Raw genomic sequence first — 6,000 nt, forward strand, 5'->3', positions numbered from 1 at the left:
AGATCCGGCGCAGCCAAATAAATAAATAAAAAGACTGCTAGAGTATGTAGAGTTTCAGACACCAAGAACACAAATAAGCCCCCTTACTTTTTTTTTTACTATTTCAAGGCAAACTGTATTTCTCATAAAAGACAGAGAGTCCTTGGAAGTCACAATGTATAAATACTTCTAATAATAGAACAAATTAATGTCAAGACAGCCAATAATGTAAAAAGCCTCAATGCAGCCATGCCTGTCAAAGAGCATCTGTATTAGCAGCTCAGGGAAGTGGCATTTGCAGGAAAGCACTACAACTGTGTTCAAAAGAAAATCATTAGGCCTCAGAGGTTAATCCCCTCCCCCATCCTCTTCGTCTGGATCCTTCAAGGCAATTAACCAGTAGAAGGCGCTACTCTGCAACCCACAATATTCACACCAACCTGCATCCTTGCCCCAGAGCTGGGTCTAACCCAGGTGTACTCTTCTCAGCCTATTCCCTGCCCAGCGTTCCAGGAAGCCTCTACATTAGCCCCAAAAGCAGAAAACCAGATCTTTTCTTACAACCCCGATTTTTCAAACAATACAAAACAAAACACAGAGAGCTCAGCAGCCAGTACACCTGTCTTATCAAACCTTCAGACCACCACCAATATGTCAAAACATAAACACACACACGTTGCTAACTATTAACCTCAAATACAATCTTTATTATCTTAACTGAGACAATCTACTTCTACCTAGAAAAGACGACCCTGGTCACATTCACTACAGTAACAGTCAACTAAACAAATCACTGTCTCCAACAAAGTCAGGGGCAATGAGGAATACGAAAGCTGACTATAAGGCCACGACATATAATGAGGGATTTTATCTTTACATGCACAAAAAAGAAAGAGCAGTAGAAACCAGGGCTGCAAAGGCAAGAAAGGGTGATGGAAAAGAGGAGTCTCTGAACATGTTTTCGAGTGTCCTTTAGTTTCCGACGTACTCTTCTGCCTCTTACAAGGTTGCAAAAAAAGGCCAGACAGAAGATGGGTGAAAGAAAACTGAAGAAGAAAAGCACCCACCCTTCCTCCATCTCCTCTCCCCTCTCCCAAAAAGAGCTGTGTTTGTCTGTGCAAACCTAGTCCCAAATATGGGAGAGAGAGAATGAATGTGTGTATGGAAGAACAATGAGCCCTCTGCCTGGTATTTTGTGTGTGTGTGTGTGTGTGTGTGTGTCTGTGTGTGTGTGTGTGTCTGCCTCTGCCTTTTTTCCCTTCGACCTCAACAACAGGGAGAGCTGGAAGCCAGCTTCCCATCCAGCCTAGGCCATCGAAATCCAAACTGGTTCATAATTACGGTGGAATTAACTCAGCAAGCAAATCGAGGAGAGGAAATAGCTACCCAAAGATGATTTTACTATTGTAGAGATCCATCCTCTCTCCCCTCCCCCAAAAGACTGAGACTACAGAAAGCAGTGTACACCAGACAAAAAGGTCTCTTTAAATGGAAAGCAATTATGGAAACTGTTTCAAACCTAAACATAGGACGTGTTAGTTTGTGTTACATTAAAATGTTTGTTGTGCAATTCACCGAGTTACCCTTTTACTAGTTATCTTTTTTGTGTTTAAAAAATTGCTTTGGAGAATACTATTTCAGGATTCATACAAAACTACTTTCTAAATGTACCTTGAAATAGCAACACATACTGAAACATTTAAAGCACCCATTTTCTCAAGGACACATTTTGCTTAAATCAATGTTTGAAGTCTGTAATCCAGAAAAAACTGTAAGCAAACCTTGGAAAAGAGGCAGAGAAAAATGACAATTCAACAATGAATCATTTTGTTTTCCTTTCAACAACTTCTCAAGCAACCAGTTTCAAAGGAAACCTGCAGTACTTTCTCCCTCCCAACACACGATCTATGTAAAACTACTTTTTCTTCTTTCCAAAACCTTAAAAAATATAATACTAATAAAAATAAAAGCCACTCTCCTTCAGAGAGCTGAACTAAAACATGACAGTAAGAATCCTGTTCTGCCGCAAGTAATTTTTGGTTTTAAAATTCAAGAACCACACAGAGCAAAGAACTAGAGATTTCGAATACAAAGAGAGAATCTTCCCCTAATGTGAAAATGAGACTTTAAGAAAAGTCCTCCCCCAAGACCCCCAAATCCACAAACATTCAAGAAATTCACAGTTTCGGTCCAGGACTTCCTCCCTTCCCGCCTCCCCGCCCCCCGCCCCCCAGTTCAGCCCATGATTTAGTCACATGAAACAGTTTAACCTCAGACAAGTCAAACCAGAGCAGGACTAAGCAGCAAAAAAAGAGCAGGGGTCAGCGGGCGAGAGGGACAGCTACCTGGCCCGCACAGGGCCAAGCGGCCCCCGGCCCTTTATTCCCGCCCGCCCCGGCCGTGCGCGGCCCCCACCCGGGACCCGGGCTTCCATGCCGAGCCCTCGGCCCGCCCCACGCCCGCGCCCAGGACGAGGGGCCACAACAGCTGGCAGACGCCGCGCGCGGGCAACTTGGAGACTTACCTCCCCCGGACGCGCTACACCATCAACGGAGGTGTGTTCGGCCGGCTTCTGGGAAAGTGGGGGGACGGGGCGGGAGGCCCGCAGGGCTGGGGCCGCCGGGCTCGGGCCGAGGGCGGGCCGGCCGCGGGGACAGAGCCGGGGGCTGCGGGGGCTTCCCTCCCGTGACCTTTCGTGCGGGCTCCACCAGGCTCCGCGCTCGGCCAGTCCTTCAGGAACGGGAGCCCAGGCTCATGTCTGGTTTTGTTTTTCTGAGGGCGAGGGGGCTCCCGGAGGATGATGGTGTATTTTTTTTTTTCCCCTCAAGTAGGAGAGAAAACGAGGCAGAGACAATGTGGGAGGCGAGCGAGGGGAGAGGAGCGCGGAGGCGGGGGCGAGACTCGAGCCGGGCGAGCGTCTCGGGCGTGCGGGAGGAAGAGGAGGCTAGGAGCGCGAGGGGCAGCTCGCGAGCGTCTGCAGGAGCGGCGGCGCCTCGGCTATGGTGGCCGAGCCGCGGCGGGGCTGCTATACCGACCCACCGCCCACTCCGCGCTCGGGCCCGGCCCACCTCGCAGTATCGCGCCTCGCCATTGGCGCGGCCCGGCGTGACGCATGTGGAGGCCGGGCCAATGGGAGGCGGAGGGCGGGTGAAGGGGCAGGACTTCTTTGAGACCAAGCTCGCTCGTTCTCTCTCTTTCTCTCTCTCTCTCTTTTTTTTTTTTTTTCTCTTTCTAATAAAATGAGCAGAAAAGAAGGAGGGGAGCGGTAGAGCTCTGGCTACGCGGCGGCCAGGCTTGAGCGCGCGCTCCAGGAGGCGGCCTGGCGGTGGGCTGGGCTCCCCGCCGGCCGTGTCTTTGTGCGGGTCACGGGCCGCGGTGCGCAGCGGGCTGGTCCCAGGGGCGGGATTGGCCGGAGTCCAGTGCTCCTGTTATTACCAGGGTCACGGTTTGCCTTTTCAGCCACTTAAGACGCGGGTACATATCCCTGGGGGGGACTTGGAGTGGGTTCGAACGATTCGCTCAAAGACTCGAAATTCTGATGCATATTAACGTCTTCAAAATAAGTCTATGGAAAAGATTAATTAGAAAAAGAAAAAAGAAATTGGTAGGGGCTTCCCTGGTGGCGCGGTGGTTAAGAATCCGCCTGCCAATGCAAGGGGACGTGGGTTATAGCCCTGGTCTAGGAAGATCCCACATGCCGCGGAACAGCTAAGCCTGTGTGCCACAACTACTGAGCCTGCGCTCCAGAGCCCGCAGGCCACAACTACTGAGCCCACGTGCCACAGCTACTGAAACCCAAGTGCCTAGAGCCCATGCTTCTCAACAAGAGAAGCCACAGCAATGAGAAGCCCTCGCACCGCAATGAAGAGTAGCCCCCGCTCACCACAACTAGAGAAAGCCTGCGGGCAGCAATGAAAACCTAACTCAGCCAAAAATAAATAAATAAAATAAATAAATTTATTTAAAGACAAAAAAGAAATTGGTAGATTGCACTGCTTATTTGAAAAAAAGTATAAAGATGAAAAGCCTGAAAATTCTCATCAAGGAATAAAGAAGGAACACAGACACAGAGGGGATTTCGGAAAGAGAGGAGTGTACACAACTCTATGCCGTAAGTTTGAAAAAAAAAATCTAAAAAAATCCAAGTATCACCTTTTCTGTGAAAAACATTGTATTGTGTCCCACTTTCCCAAAAACTGATAATCACAGGGTCTACAATGCTATAAGGGGAGTGAGGGGCAGGCCAAATGCTCATATTCTATTTAACATAATTTATAGGATTGAAGGGTTTGGAATTTTTAATTATGATTAGCAGTTTTTGAAATGCATATCATGCTTATTGAGTTCTTTTACAGACCCTGGCATGAATCCAGGGTGAATCATCAACCTGTTGTTAGTTTGTTAATACACTGTAAATGCTTATTGGAGTCCTTGTATCATACACTCTTCCTGAAGGAGTTCAGATCTGTATATAATAGAATAATTAAGGGATAGAACATAGGGCAAAATAATTCACTCATGTATTTCAAATAAAGTGATAATTTTCTCTTTGCACTATCTATTCAGATTGCAGTTTCCCACATCCAACTGTTTAAAAAACGATAGGGAGCTTCCCTGGTGGCACAGTGGTTAAGAATCCACCTGCCAATGCAGGGGACATGGGTTCGAGCCCTGGCCCGGGAAGATCCCACATGGCACGGAGCAACTAAGCCCGTGGGCCACAACTACTGAGCCTGCACTCTAGAGCCCGTGAGCCACAACTACTGAGCCTGCGTGTCACAACTACTGAAGCCCACACGCCTAGAGCCCGTGCTCGGCAACAAGAGAAGCTACCGCAATAAGAAACCCGCGCACCGCATTGAAGAGTAGCCCCTGCCCACCACAACTAGAGAAAGCCTGAGCGCAGCAACGAAGACCCAAGGCAGCCAAAACTAAATTAATTAATTAATTAATTTTTTTAAAATGATAGGACTAGTAGATATTATTGGACTGTGACCCAAGGGATCTAAAATCAAATGGGTCTTTGCCATTACCTTTCTGAGTAACTTTCAGCAGGAAAAATCCTTTCTGCTGCAATTCCTTCAGCTATGAAATGGGAAAACTAGTTAGTACTGCCTTATCTATCTAATATGTGAGAACTGAATTTTACAGCATAATAAATGTAGTAAACGGTTCTCAGATGGAGCTATTCCACATCAGTTTGGAAATAATGAAGGGTAAAGTGCATTAGTTAGATGGCTTCAGTTTCCATCAAAATCTGCATTTACAGGAGTACTATTTCTAAGAAAGGTTCAGCTCCATGGTGGAGGAATGGACAACGGTTCCAAGGTGATGCCCGTGGATCCTGCAGTGCCATTCAGCAGGGAAGAGAGAGGTTCTCAAGATCAGGAAACTATATTTACCATAGTATTAGGGACTGACATCGTTTTCATTTAGTTTTTTTTAATGTAGATTTAGAAGTCTCAAAATTCCACATCGTTATAAAGCATAATATTATGGTATTGGGCCAAAAATTAGCAAACTAGACCTTTTTAACTATAACAATCCCATGCAAGAATTGTAGTCCAACCATAAAGCCAGAGAATACAGGCTTTCTTCCAAAGAACTAAGAGACTGATAAGGTAATAACAATACACTGTAATAAGAACAATGATTAAACCATTGATTGAAAGGTTATTATGTTCCAAGCACCAGGCAAAGCATGTTGCTTTCTTAGCCCACTTAGTCCTAACAGCAGCCCATGAACTGTATTATTATTATCTCCATTTTAAAGGTCAAGAAACTGGGGCATAGAGAAGTTAAACAACTTGCTCAAGGTGAAGGAGTTCAAATATCCAGTGGGGTTTTTTCCCATTATGAAATTAGAGAAAGTTTCATTATTTTCTTTTTAGCAAGCTTTAGAATATGGAGAACACTTACCTGAATCTGAAAACATCAAGAAGGATTTTCGTTAGTTTTATATATCTTACTACAGGTAGAAGCAATTTAATTTGTATATAGAAGTCACATCAGAGATGTAAT

At 46.0% G+C, this 6,000-nt stretch overlaps 1 protein-coding gene across 3 annotated transcripts in view; it reads right to left on the reverse strand.

Moving 5' to 3' along the window:
• The window catches only part of RERE (arginine-glutamic acid dipeptide repeats), a 419,954-nt gene extending 416,959 nt beyond the window's left edge, over nt 1–2,995 (reverse strand). For all 3 annotated transcript variants that reach the window (XM_068538818.1, XM_068538817.1, XM_068538815.1), the window contains exon 1: nt 2,504–2,995. The gene's annotated coding sequence lies outside the window, so the exon portion shown is untranslated. The remainder of the gene's footprint in view (nt 1–2,503) is intronic.
• Nucleotides 2,996–6,000: the final 3,005 nt, after the last annotated feature.

This window comes from Eschrichtius robustus, chromosome 3 (assembly GCF_028021215.1).
Source record: "Eschrichtius robustus isolate mEscRob2 chromosome 3, mEscRob2.pri, whole genome shotgun sequence".
In the NCBI taxonomy this organism is placed as follows: domain Eukaryota; kingdom Metazoa; phylum Chordata; class Mammalia; order Artiodactyla; family Eschrichtiidae; genus Eschrichtius; species Eschrichtius robustus.